The 19,271-nt window shown below is 41.0% G+C and overlaps 1 protein-coding gene across 2 annotated transcripts in view; it reads left to right on the top strand.

Moving 5' to 3' along the window:
• The first annotated feature begins 872 nt into the window (after positions 1-872).
• Positions 873-19,271, top strand: part of PPP2R3A (protein phosphatase 2 regulatory subunit B''alpha) — a 233,025-nt gene continuing 214,626 nt past the window's right edge. The window contains exon 1 of one of the 2 annotated variants that reach the window (XM_061420903.1): positions 873-1,047. The gene's annotated coding sequence lies outside the window, so the exon portion shown is untranslated. The remainder of the gene's footprint in view (positions 1,048-19,271) is intronic. The other variant, XM_061420895.1, reaches the window with a different exon arrangement.

The raw sequence follows: 19,271 nt of genomic DNA, 5'->3' as shown, positions 1-19,271 counted from the left end.
TAGGCTATTTTTAAGTCTTCACATACCCACATACTTCCCACCCCTAGGTGCTCCTTATTCATGCTGTTCACTCTCCTGATTGACTTATTTATTAAGTTATTTACATGTTTGTGTATTTATTGACTTATCTTTTTAATGAAGAATTTCACTTTTTCAAGTTTTCTATATGTGCTCTTAGCACACGACTGTGGGCAAGTGACCTGTGAATTCCTGTGTCATTTACAAGGAAGGCAATTTTGGGAGGACCTTCCGGAGCTGTCTCCTCCCAACTATCGATGAGATTTATGTTTTAAGCCAGACCATTTTACATGGTGCTAAATTTCAGGAGTTGTTATAAGGGCGTATGTCTCTGGATAATTCATAAGTTGTATATTGGTTTTATACGACTTTCTGTATTTGTGTTATATTTAACAATAACTGTTAATAATAAATATCTCTTTCAAAATTCACACAATTGTTCACTATTTATAACGACAATACGGCGCAGATGCTGGCCACTGGCGGGATCGGAGTGACCAGGAATGTCTGGTCAGCGGTGAGGGCTACCTGTCTGCCACCTCTGGCCTCAAATGGTACCATCCAGTCGGCTACAAGAGGGCAAAACTACTAATGACAATAACAACGATAAGGTTATAATACCAGTCACTGTAATAATATATCCGAGAGTGAAATTCGCATCCGCCAAATCGTAGTAAGCACTAGGAATCGCGTTCCCGCATGGCCTCCAGACGCGGGACTGCAGGGACTGCGGACGCCGCGGCTCTCCTAGCGCCCCTGACCGCCCCTTGTCACTCTCGGGCCAGCAGGGTGGGCGGGGCCCACTGGGAGGGGCGGAGCCTGGTGGGCGGGGCGGGGCGCCGAGCCCACAGCAGAAGGTGGGGCCGAGGGGTAGGAGGAGGTGGACTGGCGGCTGGGCGGGGCGCGCTCGGGCCTCAGCTCCTCACGCGCCGCACTCGCAGTCTCATATCCCGCGCCGCCGGGAGGCCCGGCGGCTAGCGCTGTCCGTGATCCGAGGCAGGAGCCGGAGGAGGAACCGCGGGTGCTGAGGTAGGCGTGTGGCCGCCCGCCGCGCGGCCCGGCGCTCTAGCGCCCCGGGTCCGGCCCGCGGGTTGTGGCGAGGCCGGGGGGCGGTGCGCGGAGGCCCGGGCGGGCGGGGCCGGGGCCTGGGGGCGGGGACCGGACTGGCCCGAGGGGCCAGCTGGGCTGGCCCGGCCGCGGAGGTCGGGGTTCGAGGCGGTACGGGCGCCGTCTCATGCCCAGCTTGGTCCCGGGCCTTGTCAGCCCGGGAGGTGTGAAAACGGCCTGCCCCGGGGCGCCCACGGACGAGCGGGCGGGGGACGGCCTGGTCCCTCCCACTTTCGGGGCTCCGGGGCCAGTTCACCCGTACAGCCCTCGGGAACTTGTTAATAGGAAAGCTTGGCAGAGAAACAAATGCCAACGTTTTGGAAGAACTGAGAGTCACGTCGTTAGGCGCTGAGGCTTTATTTTCCTTCCCCGCCCCCTGCCCAACCTCGGCCCGACTTGGCCAAAGAAGGATGTGTCACCAGCTCGGGGCCTCGGGCGGGATCCCGGGCCCGGCTGGGAGCGGGAGTACCTGAAACAAAGGTAAACGGGGGCCAGGCAGACCTCGGCCCTGCCCCGTGGCTGCCACTGGGCCGCCCCGGTGGGTCTTACTCCGCGCCGACGCCGGCCGCCGCCTCGGAGGGGCTTTCTCCTGGGGGACCTCTCGATGGAAACCAGCTGGCCGACGTTGGAGTTGATGTTGCATCTGCACTCTGCTGTGCTCACATCATTCCCAATCCTCTGACTCTGGTAAAGCTTAAGGAAACTGTATCCAGTTTTAGTGGTCAGCAAATGTAAGGGAGAATAAATTGCTGTCTGTAAATTATAAGGTATTTTCTTATTAGGAAATGATCTGGAAACACGAAATAAAAGTTTTTTAACATGTAAGCAAGAAAAAGAGTGATTTGTATGCCTTCCAAAATCTGAGGAAGTGTTCCTCCTCAAATCATTTATGTACAAAACTTCGCCCAAACCTTCTGTGCCAGGCGTTTTTCTTTGTTCTTGGTTAGTCTCAGGCCTCAGTTTCTGGAGAGAACACCCACTCCGAGACCCTGAGAATGGCCATACTAGAGTAGAGTGTGTGCTTTCAGCTCAGTAGGCAGCAGGCTTGTGTTACAGTAAAACACTGTTTTCTTTCTTTCTTTCTATTTTAAATTATCTGAACTTAATTTCTTCCAGGAGTATCTATAACTTTTAGTGAAAGCCTTTTAAAAAATCTACAGATTACTCCTAATTTACATGTACAATTCATTTACATTTATTGCATCCTATCCTCTCTGGCACAAGAACTTAATAGCATGAGATGCTTGTGGAAAAACTTGGATCTTGGGAGCTCAGAAACTGAGTACAGAGGAAAGAAAGTTTAAAAAAAAAATGGAGAAGCCCTTTTTTAAAAAAACTGGAGAAATCTTTACCAGAACCAACCTGGCTATTGAGTTCAAAAATAGCTTTATTACAAGTAATCTGAACATTAAGGAGTTAAAGATTTTTTTGTATTCGTATTTGCAAATTTTAAAATGCAGCTGACATTTTGAAGAGTGAATGGCCTATCTGACTTTATCTTAGTCTGAATTAATTTGGCCTTAATATTTTTAGCTGAAACCACTACCCTAAGAGAATGAAAGTTTTGTTTCAGCAAGAAGGGAATAAAGAAGTTGAGTAATATCAGGGTATGGGGTACTTGGGGCGGGGGGCGGGTACCTGTTCAAACCATAACTTTGCCTTTAAACACTTCACATTACCTCTGGCAGACAATTTACTCTGATATGGTCCCTGCCACCCTTCAACATGCCAGCTTAAAGCTTTACTTCCTCTCTGAAGCTTTTCTTGACATCCTAACCCCACCCCACTTCCCCCTGCAAAAAAACACCACCATCTAGAATAGAACTGATCACCGTTTTGGTTATGACCTTACTCTAAATTAGAGATATGGTTGACATTTTGGACCAGATAATTCTTTTTGTGGAGGCTATCCTATGCATTATAGGTTGTTTAGCAGCATTCCTGACCTCTAGTTAATAGTTACCAGGAGTCCCCCTCCACACACACACAATTGTGACAAACAGTCACACAACCCACACAGTTGTAACACTCAAAAATGTTTCCAGACACTTCCTGATGTCCCCTGGAAGGGTCAAAATCACCCCCACTTGAGAATCACTGTTCTAAATGGACTGCTGTCTTAACACTAATGACAAATGCATTGTCATCATTTGCTTCTGTGTCAGTTTACTCTGCTAGGTTTGAAGGTAAGAGCAGTCATTCATTTGTTCAGCAAACATGTGAGGGAGGGCCCAGTTTGCCAGGCAGACATGAATTTAGGTCTGGGAATACAGCAGTAAAAGCCACGGATGTTGTCTCTGCACTCTTGGACCATGTACAGGTACTATGAGTACCTATAAAAGGGGTACTGACCTAGTTTGGAAACTGGGGAACGTTTCCTTGGGTAATAACCTTTAAGGTGAGGTAGACTCGAGAAAAAATAGAAGTTACAAGGTGAAGCTTATGGGGACAGTCTGCAGAATGTCTGTAGCGGGTCCTACTCCCTCCCCCAGCTTCCAGTTTTCCCATACCTTCCAAAGTGGTCATCACTGTTAGTAGTTTTATGTATCATTTTAGACATTTTCTAGAATTGTCATTCTAGAAATGTCATTAACATTCAAGCAAACACATATTCTTTCTGTTGTTTACACAAACAGCATCCTGGTATACACTGTTTTGTTTCTTGTTTTGTTCTCTTAACGATGTCCTGGAAATCTTTCCATTCTAGTACATAGTGTTCTTATTCTTTTGAATGACTATCTAGTATTCCATTGTATAGATACACCACAGATTATATAACCATTCCTCTGTTGAAGGACATTTAAATTGTTTCCAGTAATTTACTATAAGAAATAGTATTATGCATATGCTAGTTCATATGTGTGTGAATATATTTGTAGGATAAATTCCTAGAAGTGCAATTGTTGGGTCAAATATGTATACACACAAACATTTGTAAATATTTGTGGTTGTAAAAGATTATTCTTATCAAATTGGAGAGAATGAGTGAATGTTGGGAGAAAAATGATTCTAAATTACAGTGTGCTATAGAGTGAATTGCATCCCCCTAAAATTGCTTTTTGAAGCCCTACTCCCTAATGTGACTATATTTGAAGGTAGTATTTAGGAAATAATTAAGGTTAAATGAGGTCATAAGGGTGGGGCCCTAATCCAATAAAATTGGTGGCTTTACAAGAAGAGGAGGAAGGGAAGGCCATGTGAGCACACAGTGAGAAGGTAGCCATTTACATGCCAGGCAGAGTCCTTACCAGAAACCAGCCTTGCCAGACATTGATATGGGAGGTCTATCCTCCAGAACTGTAAGAAAACAAATTTCTGTTGTTTAAGCTGTCCAGTCTGTGGTATTTTACTGTGGCAACTTGAGCTGGCTAATACTGTCAATCTTTAGGATCCACTGGGGATTGGTTCTGGGACCCTCTTCGATACCAAAATCCATGGATGCTCAAGTCCCTTATATAACATGGTGTAATACAGTCAGGCCTCCATATCTGCAGGTTTTCATCCATGGATACAGAGGGAAACTACACTGTGGAAAGGTAGAGAAAAACTGGTAGCTGGGACCGAGCTGATAACAGAGGAAATGAAGGGAAGTGGATAGATGCAAGGGATATATTTAGGAGGTGTAATCAATAGGATTTGATGAGTGGTATGGTACAAGCAGTGAGAAAGAGACATACATGCATAGGATGAAGCCCAGGTTTCTTGCTTGCCCAGCCAGGTGAATGGTTCTGGTACCTGAACTAGAGAACATTGGAAGGACAAATGGTTGAGGTAGTTTAAATTACAGTTCACTTTGGGACTGGTGAGAAGCGGAGATGTCACATGAGCATTTGCTGATTCAAATCCAGAGCCCAGAAGAGTGGGATGAACAGGGGATACACATATTTAGGTATAAATTGAAGGGCATAGATGGAATTAACCAGCAGAGAGGTTGTACACCCTCAGCCCACAGCTGAATCTGCTTTACAGATTTGTGTTGTTTTTCACATACAGTGGTGGTGGTGGTGGTTTAATTTTGAGCTAGTTGCCAATAATTTAAAATGTTAAAATTTCCCATGAAAATCTAGATTTAGGGCTGTTCTTTAAAAGAATGAAGATGTAGCACTACTGATCTGGCTTTCCCATGTGGGAACAATTGAGCACAGCTGATCCCAGCTGCTTTCTAGTCCACCAAAGAGCCTACCACTACCTAAGACTTATTCCTGGCCTGCTTTGTTTATTTTCTTTTCTGACCCTATAGGCACTTGAGTGTGGAATCCCTGCTGTAGGGAGAAAATATGGAATAGTGATTCTCATTTTCGTGGCACATGGAAACATTGAATGGTTAAAAAATACTGTTGCTGGAGCCTACCTCAGAAATTTCTTTTTCTGTTTGTTGTTAGTTGCTAGGTCCTGTCCAACTCTGCAACCTTCCAGACTGTAGCCCACCAGGCTCTTCTATGCTTGGGATTTAACAGGCAAAGCATACTGGAATGGGTTGCCATTTTCTTCTCCAGGGGATCTTCCCTACTCAGGGATCAAACCTGAATCTCCTGCCTGCGTGGCAGGCAGATTCTTTACATCTGGGCCTCTAGGGGAGCCCCTGTTTCTGTTTATTTTTTCTGAATTTCAGCCTTGGATTTTTAAAGTCCTCAGGTGTTTCCACTGAGCAGTAGAAGTTGAGAACCATCGTGGAAGTGAGAGGAGGGCTCAGCCCTACCATTTCAAAGTTGGGTCCAAGAGGGTAGCCCCAGAAAAGTGATGAGAAGTGGCAAGAGAGGTACAGTGGATGGTAACCTGCTTGCAGTTAAGATGTGCAAACTTAACCCATTACATTGAAATTGTTTCTAGTTAGATGAAAGAAAGTGTTCCAAACAGCAGGTATACTTACTGTTTGTTTTGCATGTATGCATATATTCTACTCATTACTGCATAAAGTTATACATACAAAAAACAGGCTTTACTTAGTAGGCCATTTAAAGAATTTTCAAGAATAATTTAAACTGTATTTGATTTTTGTCTTAGAAACTCATTTTCAAATTTAATTCCAGTTTAAGATGTGTCATGAAAGGCAAGGTAAGAGAGTATTTTAATAAGAGGAGTCCTCAAGTAAAGATGTAGACCGAAAATGCTATATTGAATTTAGCAAGATGGAGTCTTTGACCTCAGTAACAACTGCTTTAGATTGAAAAAAGCAGAAACCAGATTGAAGTGAATAGAAAGTAAGGAAATGGAAATTGTGAATGTTGGAAAAATCTTTTGAGAAGTTTACCCAATAGAGGAGTGATGAGAGAGAGGGAGGTGTCTTATATGTCTCTATGGGAGGCACTTAGCCTGTGTTGTTACCCAAATGCTTCTCCTGACTTTTCAAGGAGGTATCTCAGAAGTGCCTGATTACCCCTCTACCCCATTCCAAGGGGTCTTGTTTGCATTTGTTTTGGAGACTTTGTGCTTGTCCCTGAGGAGGTATTTTTCCAGGACTCTTGAGACTCAGATGTTGGTGATTATGCCCTTAGTCTGTTTCTTATCTGGAAAGCCATCGATCCTAAAGGCCAGCAGCACTCCAGTGACCCTGACATCATCTTTTCAGTGAATTGATGAACAAAGACCAGATTGTCAGCATGTTGAAAATGTAACACTTGGCTTGGTCAGGGAATATGTATCTATGTGTCATTCCTAGGAGTAGTCTTTGCAGCTATTATTTTCTCCTAATTAACTTTATCTTGCAGTTTGGTTTTCCAGTTGCATGCATGTAACATTTCTGATACTTTGAAATCTTTATCACTGATGGTGATTAAAAGGTATGGAGGATTAGGCCCTCATTGAGCTCAGAATAAGAGAACACCAAACAAACTGGTTTCCAGAAGGCTGTTTGAATGCTGTTGCCTGAAGACTTTAGGTTAGAGTGACTCTCTGGAGTGAGTTGTCATGCAGATGTTCACTACCAATCTGTCTTTTATCCATTTCTGCCTCATTGGCAATGGTAATCTGACACAGGAAGGTTTAAAGGTCAGTTTTACACATCATATTTCTAAGAGTTGTGATCTACCAGCAGGATAGAAATCACAGGGGTTGGAAAATGCCAAGGATTGTTAGTAAAAAATGGTATTTATTAGTTGAAGGCAAAAACCCCATTGGCTGTACTCTTTTTGCAAACAGTATCATCTCATAAGGGATTGTCCTTCACAGCTGTCATTGATTCATCAGTTATGTGAATAATGGTTAACTTCTAAATGAAGGATAACTTTGTGATATGAATAGCAGGCCTTGGTTTAAGAAGGTTTACATTGGGAGTCTATGATAAGAAAATATTGTACTTAGAAACTTTTGTGCTTAGTCAATTGTAGGAATTCTGTTATCACAAATATAGTTAGGTACTATGCCTGTTGGTTCCCCATGTGGCGCAAGTGGTAAAGACTCTGCCTGCCAGTGCAGGAGACACAAGAAACGTGGATTCAATCCCTGGGTCGGGAAGATCCCCTGGAGAAAGAAAATGGCAATTCACGCCAGTGTTTCTTGCCTGGAAAATTCCATGGACAGAGGAGCCTGGTGGGCTACAGTCCATGGGGTTGCAAAGAGTCAGACACGACTGAGCACGTACACACACATACACACACACAATGCATGCACGTGCACACACACACCCCCACTATGCCTGATGGTGCTAGATGGAGGGAAAAGTTCACTGCCAAAGTTGTCCAGAGTACCTTTGGTTTATAAAGGAGGAAATGGCACATGGTAAGAGAATTGAGTCAGTTCTTGGGTGCATGGCCTTAATGTGTCAAGTGTGAGCTGTGTGATTTATTGTTTTTATTGAGTTAAAATTCATGTAACATAAAATTAACTGTTTCAGTCATTTTAAAGTGTACGATTCAGTGAATCTCAATACATCTACAGTGTTGAACAACCATCACCATTATCTAATTTCAGAACATTTTTATCATCCCAGAGGGAAACCCTGTACCCATTAAGCAGTCACTCCTCATCCCTTTCTCCCCCTATTTCCTGGTGACCACCAGTTTGCTTTCTTTCTCTATGAAGTTGTTTATTCTGCACATTTCATATAAATGGAATCACAGAATATGTGACTTCCTGTGTCTGGCTTCTTTCATTTAGCATGAAGTTTATAAGGTTCGTTCATGTTGTAGCATGTGTTCCCTTCTTTGAATAATAATTCCATTGAATGGATATACTACATTTTGTTTATCCATTTATCAATTGATGGGCATTTCCATTGTTTATACCTTCTGGCTACTGTAAATAGTGCTACCAAGAACATTTGTGTACCAGTTTTTACTTGAATATCTGTTTCAGTGCTTTTGTGTATATACCTGGCGTGGAATTGTGGACCATCTGGTAATTCTAAATTTATCTTTTTGAGTAGCCACCATACTGTTTTCCACAGCAACTGCACCATTTTACATTTTCACTATCAGTGTTTGAAAGTTCCAGTTTCTCCATGTCCTCATCAACACTTGTTATTTTCTGGGTTTGTTTTGGTTTTGGTCATAGCCATCCTAGTGGGTGTGAAGTGATATTTCACACTGTGATTTTGATTTGCATTATTTTAATGCTTTGCATCTTTTAATGTGTTTTTTGGCCATTTTATTGGAGAGATGTCTATTCAAGTTCTTGGCCTGTTTTTTAATTGGGTTGTCTGTCCTTTTGTTGTTGTGTAGTTAAGAGTTCTTTATATATTCTGGTTATCAGACCCTTGTCAGATATATGATCCTTCAGCAACTACCAAGAGTCTTCCATTCTATTAATAGTGCCTAGTGAGTCATGACGTAACTAGAGGACTAGTACTCAGCCAGTCACAGGACCCCAGGTGCAAAAGATATTTGGTTAGGTTGTACCCATACAAAATTGAAAGTATTTTTTTCTTGTTGAGCATGTACTTGTCAAATTCTGTTACTGTTCCTCTCAAATTTAAGGATAGCTGTTCTAGGTATGTGAGTCATAGTTTTCAATATGAAAGAGTTTTCAGGCATTGAAGGAGAATGAAAGCAGTTCTTTTTATTGGACCAAGAATTTCACATTTCATTGTACCAACTTTAAACTTCTAAAACTAAGACTATTTCCTGAATCAGTGGTTAGTGATTTCATTCACTTTAGTCAACAAATATTTATTGAGTTATCACTATGTGCCTGGCACTTTACCAAACACTAGAGATACAGTGCCTTGTGATACAAACCCAAACTCTGTCTTGACCCTCCTCTTGATCCTTCTCCACATCTGTTCCTCTCTGTTGTCTCACTTACCGAGAGACAGTTAAGTTCCTTTCCACCAGTCTCTCTTGAGCCCCCTCTCTTTGAGTCAGGACTTTACCTTCAACAGTGCTGACTCCAGTGAGTAAGTTTTCAGTCTTTTTCTTGCTTGACCTTTCAACAGCATTTTGCATAGTTGTTTATTACTTTCTTTGAAATACTTTCATCATTTAGTTTCCAAAATACTACATTCTCTAGATTTCTTCCTACCTTACTGGTGATTCTTTCTCAGTCTTTTTGCTCATTCCTCATCATCTTCCTGACCTCTGAGAGTTGGAGTGCTGCTTATTCCTGAAACTTCCAATCTTCCTTATCAACCCTATTTCCTTTTCATTTTACCCAGTCTCATGATGTTAAATACATACCAAAGACTACCAATTTTTTTCTCCAAGTTGCACCTCTCCTCTGAACCTCATATTCTGTTACCTAAGTGCCTACTTGACCTCTCCATTTGGCTGTCTGACAGGTATCTCAAAACTGAACTCCTAATCTTCCCCTATAAAACCCACTCTTCCCACAGCCTGTCCTGTCTCGGTAAATAGCAGCTCCATTATTCCAGTAGCCCAGGCCAAAAATATTGGCATCATCTCTGACTCGCTTCTCTTTCACCCCACATTCAGTCTATCAGCCAACTCTCTTGGCTCTGCCAAGAGAATGCATCTAGAATTGGTAACATCCCAATATCTCTACTGCTTCTACCTTGTCCAGACCACCATTGTATCTCATCTGGATTATTGCCACAGCCTCTTTTCCCCTCCTTCTACCCTTGCTCTCCTGGTAGCTAGAGGGACCCCATTAAAAGTAAGTTCTTGGACCTGGTCAGGACTCTTATGGTATCTGAGGTTGATTGAATGTTAACATATTAATAAAGGCTAATGTTTTTTGCATACTTACTACTTGCCAGGCACTGTTCCAGGTGCTTTCCTGGATAAAAGTATGAGACCTGTGCAACAACCCTACCAAGTGGATTCTTTACTGCTGAGCCACCTATTGGAAGACAGAAGAACACAGGCAGGAGATCAAACCCTGAGCCTTTGGAGTGGGAGCACTGGCTCCAAGACCCTAGATTACAAGAGAACTAACCCTATGGAGTATCAAATAGTGATAATTCACACAAAGGAAACCACTTGAATACAAGACCCAGCATCACCTAACCACCAGTGACACCCTGTGCAGGATGCCTCATCTAAACAACAAACAAAACAAAAATACAAACCAAATCATCAGCAGACAGGATTAGCACCTCACTCAGCCTTGCCCATCAGAGGAAAAACAAACAAACAAAAACTCAGCACAAATCTTACCCTATATAAAGCTTACAGAAACCACTGGACCAACCTTAGGAGAGCAGAAACCAAAAGGAAGAAAGAATTCAACCTTGAAGCCTGGGAAAAGGAGACCTCAAACACAATAAGTTAAAAGAAAATAATGAAAAGGCAGAGAAATATTAACAGAAATGAAGGAACAAACTAGAAACACAGAAGTCCAAATAAATGAAGAGGAAATAGGCAAACCACCTGAGAAAGAATTCAGAATAATGATGGTAAAGGTGATCAAAAACCTTGAAAACAAAATGGAGAAAATGAAAGAATCAATTAACAAAGACCTAGAACAATTAAAGAATAAACATACAGAGACAACACAATTACTGAAATTAAAAATACTCTAGAAGGAATCAATAGCAAAATATCTGAAGCAGAAGAACAAATCAGTGAGCTGCAAGATAAAATGGTGGAAATAACGTCTGAAGAGCAGAATAAATTAAAAAGAATGAAAAGAAATGAGGATAGTCTCAGAGACTTCTGGGACCCTATCAAACACACCCACATTTGAATTGTAGGGGTCCCAGAAGGAGAACAGAGAAGGCAATGGCAACCCACTCCAGTACTCTTGCCTGGAAAATCCCATGGACGGAGGGGCCTGGTGGGCTGCAGTCCATGGGGTCGCTAGGAGTCAGACACGACTGAGCGACTTCACTTTCACTTTTCACTTTCATGCATTGGAGAAGGAAATGGCAACCCACTCCAGTGTTCTTGCCTGGAGAATCCCAGGGACCGGGAGCCTGGTGGGCTGCCGTCTATGGGGTCGCACAGAGACATGACTGAAGCGATTTAGCAGCAGCAGCAGGAGAAGAGAAAAAGAAAGGGTATGAAAAAATTTTTGAAGAGATTATAGTTGAAAATTTCCCCAACATGGCAAAGGAGTCAATCAAGTCCAAGAGGCACAAAGAGGCCCATACAGGATAAACCCAAGGGGAAACATGCCAAGACACATACTAACCAAACTAACAAAGACTAAACACAAAGAAAGAATATTAAAAGCAGCAAGGACGAAGCAACAAGTAACATACATACTTAACTTATGCTTAACAGCTGATCTTTGAGCAGAAACTCTGCAGGCCAGAAGGGAATGGCAGGATATATTTAAAGTACTGAAAGGGAAAAATCTACAACCGAGATTACTGTACCCAGCAAGGACCTCATTCAGAATTGATGGAGAAATCAAAAGCTTTTTAGACAAGCAAAACTTAAGAGAATTCAGTACCACCAAGCCAGCTTTATACCAAATGTTAAAGGGTCGTATATAGTCAAGAAATACAAGAGAAGAGAAAAGATCTACAACATCAACCCCAAACAATTACAAAAAGGCAATAGGAATATATATATATATTCCTATTGATATATATATTATTGATATATATATCAATAATTACTCTAAATGTAAATGGATTAAATGCTCCAACCAAAAGACACAGACTGGCTGAATGGATACAAAAACAAGACCCATCTATATATGCTGTATACAAGAGACCCACATCAGACCTAAAGACACATATAGACTGAAAGTGAGAGGATGGAAAAATATATTCCATGCAAATGGGAAGCAAAAGAAAGCTGGAGTAGCAATCCTTATATCAGACAAAATAGATCACAAAATAAAGAACATTACAAGAGATAAGGAAGGGCACTACATAATGATCAAGGGATCAATCCAGGAGGAAGACGTAACAATTGTAAATATCTATGCACCCAACATAGGAGCACCTCAATACATAAGACAAACACTAATGGACATAAAAGGAGAAATGGACCATAACACAATAATGGTAGGAGACTTTAACACCCCACTCATACCAATGGACAGATCATCAAAACAGAAATTTAATAAGGAGACATGTATTAAATGCTACATTAGATGAGGTGGGTCTCATTGATATCTTCAGGACATTCCATCCAAATGCAGAATACACCTTCTTCTCAACTGCACATGGTACATTCTCCAGGATAGACCGCATCTTCAGTCACAAATCAAACCTCAGTAAATTTAAGGAAATTAAAATTATATCAAGCATATTCTCTGACCACAGTGAGACTACTATGAGACTAGATATCAATTACAAGAAAAAACTGTAAGAAACAAAAACACATGGAGATTAAACAACACATTTCTAAATAACCAACAGGTTACTGAAGAAATCAAAGGGGAAATCAAAAACTTTCTAGAAACAAATAACAATGAAAACATGACAACTCAAAACCTATGGAATGCAGCAAAGGCAGTTCTAAGAGGTAAGTTTACAGCAATACAGTCCTACCTCAATAAACAAGAAAAACATCGAATAGACAACCTAACTTTACACCTAAAACAACTGGAAAAAGAAGAACAAAGAAAACTCTAAAATTAGTAGAAGGAAAGAAATCATAAAGATCCTAACAGAAATAAATGAAAAAGAAAGAAACAGTAGTAAAGATTAATAAAACTAAAAGCTGGTTCTTTGAGAAGATAAACAAAATTGACAGGCCCTTTGCCAGACTCATCAAGAAAAAAAGAATCAAATCAACAAAATTAGAAATGAAAAAGGAGAGGTTACAACAGACAATACAGAAATACAAAGGATTATAAGAGACTATCATGAACAGCTATATGGCAATAAAATGGATAACCTGGAAGAAATGGACAGATTCTTAGAAAAGTTCAATCTTCCAAGACTGAACCAGGAAGAAGTAAGAATTATGAACAACCCAGTTACAAGCACTAAAATTGAATCTGTGATTAAAAATCTCCCAAAAAAAAGCCCAGGACCAGATAGCTTCACAGGAGAATTCTGTCAAACATTTACAGAAAAGCTAATGCCTATCCTTCTAAAACTCTTTCAAGAAATTGCAGAGGAAGGAACACTTCCAAACTCATTCTTTGAGGCCACCATCACCCTGATACCAGAACCAGACAAAGACAACACAAAAAGAAAACTACAGGCCAATATCACTGATGAACATAGATGCAAAAATCCTCAACAAAATTTTAGCAAACAGAATTCAGCAACACATCAGAAAGCTCATACACCATGATCAACTTGGGTTTATTCCAGGAATGCAAGGATTCTTCAATGTATGTAAATCAATCAATGTGGTATACCATATTAACAATTGGTGATAACAATTGAAAGATAAAAACCATATGATCATCTCAATAGATTCAGAAAAAGCCTTTGACAAAATTCAGCACCCATTTATGATTAAAACTCTTCAAAAAATGGGCATAGAAGGAACCTACCTCAACATAGTAAAAGCCATATATGATAAGCCTACAGCAAACATTCTCAATAGTGAAAAGCTGAAAGCATTCCCCTTAAGATCAGGAAGAAGACAAGGCTGTCCACTTTCACCACTATTATTCAACATAGTTCTGGAAGTCCTATCTACAGCAATCAGAGAAGAAAAAGAATTAAAAGGAATCCAGATCAGAAAAGAAGTAGTAAAGCACTCACTGTTTGCACATGACATGATACTGTACATAGAAAACCCTAAATATCGTATCAGAAAATTACTAGACCTAATCAGTGAATTTAGCAAAGTTGTAGGATACAAGATCAATACACAGAAATCACTTGCATTTTTATGTACTAACAATGAAAAATCAGAAAGAGAAATTAAGGAAACAATCCCATTCACTGTTGCAACAAAAAGAATTAAATATCTAGGAATATACTTACATAAGAAAACAAAAGAACTGTACACATAAAATTATAAGACACTGATGAAAGAAATCAAAGATGACATAAATGGATGGAGAGCTATTCCATGTTCCTGGGTAGGAAGAATCAATATTATGAAAATGACTACACTACCAAACAAACTACAGATTCAGTGCAATCCCTATCATATTACCAATGGCATTTTTTACAGAACTAGAACAAAAAATTTCACAATTCATGTGGAAACACAAAAGCCCCTAAATAGCCAAAAAAGTATTGAGAAAGAAGAATGGAGATGGAGGAATCAACCTTCCTGACTTCAGATTATATTACAAAGCTACAGTCATCAAGACAGTATGGAATTGGCACAAAAACAAAAATACAGACCAGTGGAAAAAGATAGAAAGCCCAGAAATAAACCCATGCACCTATGGGTACCTTATTTTTGACAAAGAAGGCAAGAATATACAATGGGGCAAAGACAACCTCTTCAATAACTGGTGCTGGGAAAACTAAACAGCTATGTAAAAAAGAATGAAATTAGAACACTTCCTAACACCATACACAAAGATAAACTCAAAATAGATCAAAGACCTAAATGTAAGACCAGAGACTGTAAAACTCTTAGAGAAAAACATAGGCAGAACATGCAATGACATAAATCAAAGCAAGATCCTCTATGACCCACCTGCTAGAGTAATTGAAATAAAAACAAAAGTTAGCAAGTGGGACCTGATTAAACTTAAAAGCTTTTGCATAGTAAAGGAAACTATAAGCAAGGTGAAAAGATAGCCCTCAGAATGGGAGAAAATAATAGCAAATGAAACAACTGACAAAGGATGAATTTCCAAAATATACAAGAAACTCATACAACTCAGTGCCAGAAAAACAAACAACCCAATCAAAAAGTGGGGGAAAGACCTAAACATACATTTCTCCTAAGAAGACATACAGATGGCTAACAAACACATGAAAAGATGTTCAACACCACTCATTATTAGAGAAATGCAAATCAAAACTACAATGAGAAATCACCTCATACCAGTCAGAATGGCCATCATCAAAAAGTCTACAAACAATAAATGCTGGAGAGGGTGTGGAGAAAAGGGAATGCTCTCGCACTGTTGGTGGGAATGTAAATTGATACAGCCACTATGGAAGATGGTATGGAGATTCCTTAAAAAAAACTAGGAATAAACCACCATATGACCCAGCAATCCCACTCATAGGCATATACCCTGAGGAATCAAAATTGAAAAAGACACATGTATCCCATTGTTCATTGCAGCAATATTTACAATAGCTAGAACATGGAAGCAACCTAGATGTCTATCAACAGATGAATGGATAAAGAATTTGTGGTACATATATACAATGGAATATTACTCAGCCATAAAAAGGAACACACTTGAGTCAGTTCTAATGAGGTAGATGAACCTAGAACCTTTTATACAGAGTGAAGTGAGTCAGAAAAAGAAAGATAAACATCGTATTCTAACACACATATTCAGAATCTAGAGAAATGGTCAGAGAAGGCAATGGCACCCCACTCCATTACTCTTGCCTGGAAAATCCCATGGACAGAGGAGCCTGGTAGGCTGCAGTCCATGGGGTCGCTAAGAGTCAGACACAACTGAGCAACTTCACTTTCACTTTTCATTTTCATGCATTGGAGAAGGAAATGGCAACCCAGTGTTCTTGCCTGGAGAATCCCAGGGATGGGGGAGCCTGATGGGCTGCTGGCTATGGTGTCGCACAGAGCTGGACACAACTGAAGCAACTTAGCAGCAGCAGCAGAGAAATGGTACTAAAGAATTCATGTACAGTGGCAGTGGAGAAACATATAGGGAATAGACTTATGGACATGGGAAGAGGGGACGAGAGGATGAAATGTATGGAAAGAGTAACATGGAAACTTACATTACCATGTGTAAAATAGATGGGCTTCTCAGGTGGCTCAGAAGATAGCCAATGGGAATTCGCTGTATGGTTCAGGAAACTCAAACGGGCTCTATATCAATCTAGAGGGATGGGATGGGCAGAAGATGGGAGGGAGGTTCATAAGGGAGGGGATATATGTATACGTATGGCTGATTGTGATAGATAGAGTGCCTGATGATTTATGGACTGAGGTTCGTGACATTGTACAGGAGATGGGGATCAAGACCATCCCCATGGGAAAGAAATGCAAGAAAGCAAAATGGCTGTCTGGGGAGGCCTTACAAATAGCTGTGAAAAGAAGAGAAGCAAAAAGCAAAGGAGAAAAGAAAAGATATAAGCATCTGAATGCTGAGTTCCAAAGAATAGCAAGAAGAGATAAGAAAGCCTTCCTCAGTGATCAATGCAAAGAAATAGAGGGAAAAAACAGAATGGGAAAGACTAGAGATCTCTTCAAGAAAATTAGAGATACCAAGGGAACATTTCATGCAAATATGGGCTTGATAAAGGATAGAAATGGTATGGACCTAACAGAAGCAGAAGATATTAAGAAGTGGTGGCAAGAAAACACAGAAGAACTGTACAAAAAAGATCTTTACAACCAAGATAATCACGATGGTGTGATCACTGACCTAGAGCCAGACATCCTGAAATGTGAAGTCAAGTGGGCCTTAGAAAGCATCACTACGAACAAAGCTAGTGGAGGTGATGGAATTCCAGTTGAGCTATTTCAAATCCTGAAAGATGATGCTATGAAAGTGCTGCACTCAATATGCCAGCAAATGTGGAAAACTCAGCAGTGGCCACAGGACTGGAAAAGGTCAGTTTTCATTCCAATCCCAAAGAAAGGCAATGCCAAAGAATGCTCAAACTACCGCACAATTGCACTCATCTCACACGCTAGTAAAGTAATGCTCAAAATTCTCCAAGCCAGGCTTCAGCAATACGTGAACCGTGAACTTCCAGTTGTTCAAGCTGGTTTTAGAAAAGGCAGAGGCACCAGAGACCAAATTGCCAACATGCACTGGATCATGGAAAAAAGCAGGAGAGTTCCAGAAAAACATCTATTTCTGCTTTATTGACTATGCCAAAGCCTTTGACTGTGTGGATCACAATAAACTGTGGAAAATTCTGAAAGACATGGGAATACCAGCCCACCTGACCTGCCTCTTGAGAAATTTGTATGCAGGTCAGGAAGCAACAGTTAGAACTGGACGTGGAACAACAGACTGGTTCCAAATAGGAAAAGGAGTTCGTCAAGGATGTATATTGTCACCCTGCTTATTACTTATATGCAGAGTACATCATGAGAAATGCTGGGCTGGAAGAAGCGCAAGCTGGAATCAAGATTGCCAGGAGAAATATCAATAACCTCAGATATGCAGATGACACCATCCTTATGGCAGAAAGTGAAGAGGAACTAAAAAGCCTCTTGATGAAGGTGAAAGAGAGAGTGAAAAAGTTGGCCTAAAACTCAATGTTCAGAAAACGAAGATCATGGCATCTGGTCCCATCACTTCATGGGAAATAGATGGGGAACAGTGGAAACAGTGTCAGACTTTATTTTTTTGGGCTCCAAAATCACTGCAGATGGTGACTGCAGCTATGAAATTAAAAGACGCTTACCCCTTGGAAGAAAAGTTATGACCAACCTAGATAGCATACTCAAAAGCAGAGACATTACTTTGCCAACAAAAGTCCGTCTAGCCAAGTCTATGGTTTTTCCAGTAGTCATGTATGGATGTGAGAGTTGGACTGTGAAGAAAGCTGAGCGTCGAAGAATTGATGCTTTTGAACTGTGGTGTTGGAGAAGACTCTTGTGAGTCCCTTGGACTGCAAGGAGATCCAACCAGTCCATTCTGAAGGAGATCAGCTCCGGGATTTCTTTGGAAGGAATGATGCTAAAGCTGAAACTCCAGTACTTTGGCCACCTCATGCGAAGAGTTGACTCATTGGAAAAGACTCTGATGCTGGGAGGGATTTGGGTCAGGAGGAGAAGGGGACGACAGAGGATGAGATGGCTGGAAGGCATCACTGACTCGATGGACATCAGTTTGAGTGAACTCTGGGAGTTGGTGAGGGACAGGAAGGCCTGGCGTGCTGTGATTCATGGGGTCGAAAAGAGTCAGACACGACTGAGCAACTGAACTGAACTGGTGGCTGATTCATGTTGAGGTTTGACAGAAAACAACAAAGTTCTTTAAAGCAATTATCCTTCAATTAAAAAAAACTTTTTAAAGTAAGTTCTCTGATATTAGGTTTTACACTTAGCTACAAGGCCCTGAATAATCTAAACCCCCTTTTACTTATCTGATATCATCTCCTACTACTCTCCCCTGTGCTTACTTTGTCCCAGTCACCAATGTACCTTGTACTTCCTTCAACAAAGCAGGTACATCCCTCCCTCAGGACCTTTGCTCTCCCATAATGTCTACAAAGCTCCTTCTCTTGAGTCTTTGCTTAAGTTCATTTTCCCCAGCATTCAGTTCCCTTTCAAATTCTTCTTCCCAGAGCCCTCAGTAGTCTGAGTGTTCCTCAAGATCGAGCACTGAGGCTCTTTCTCTCCCTTCTGTTTTTTGATCCATCTTTAATCTTTCTTTTGAACAAGTCCCCCAGTTCTATATTGTTTTTTTAAGCAGTTTGAAAACTGCTTGTCTGTGAGGTTAGAAATAAAAAGCAGAGATTAGTGTCTGTGAATGGGTTTGTCATTGTGAACTTAGAAATCACAGCAAAAGCACTGAGCCCTTCCATTTCATGATCACAGACATATTTCCTATTTCACAGCCTTAAGGATGGAGCCCTTTATTTTCTTGGGCTCCAAAATCATTGCAGATGGTGACCACAGCCATGAAATTAAAAGACGCTTGCCTCTTGGAAGAAAAGCTATGACAAACCTGGACAGCATATTAAAAGCAGAGACATTACTTTGCCAACAAAGGTCTGTCTAGTCAAAGCTATGGTTTTTCCAGTAGTCATGTATGGATGT

This window comes from Bos javanicus, chromosome 1, assembly GCF_032452875.1.
Source record: "Bos javanicus breed banteng chromosome 1, ARS-OSU_banteng_1.0, whole genome shotgun sequence".
Lineage (NCBI taxonomy): Eukaryota > Metazoa > Chordata > Mammalia > Artiodactyla > Bovidae > Bos > Bos javanicus.
This window is presented reverse-complemented; position numbering and strand designations above follow the sequence as displayed.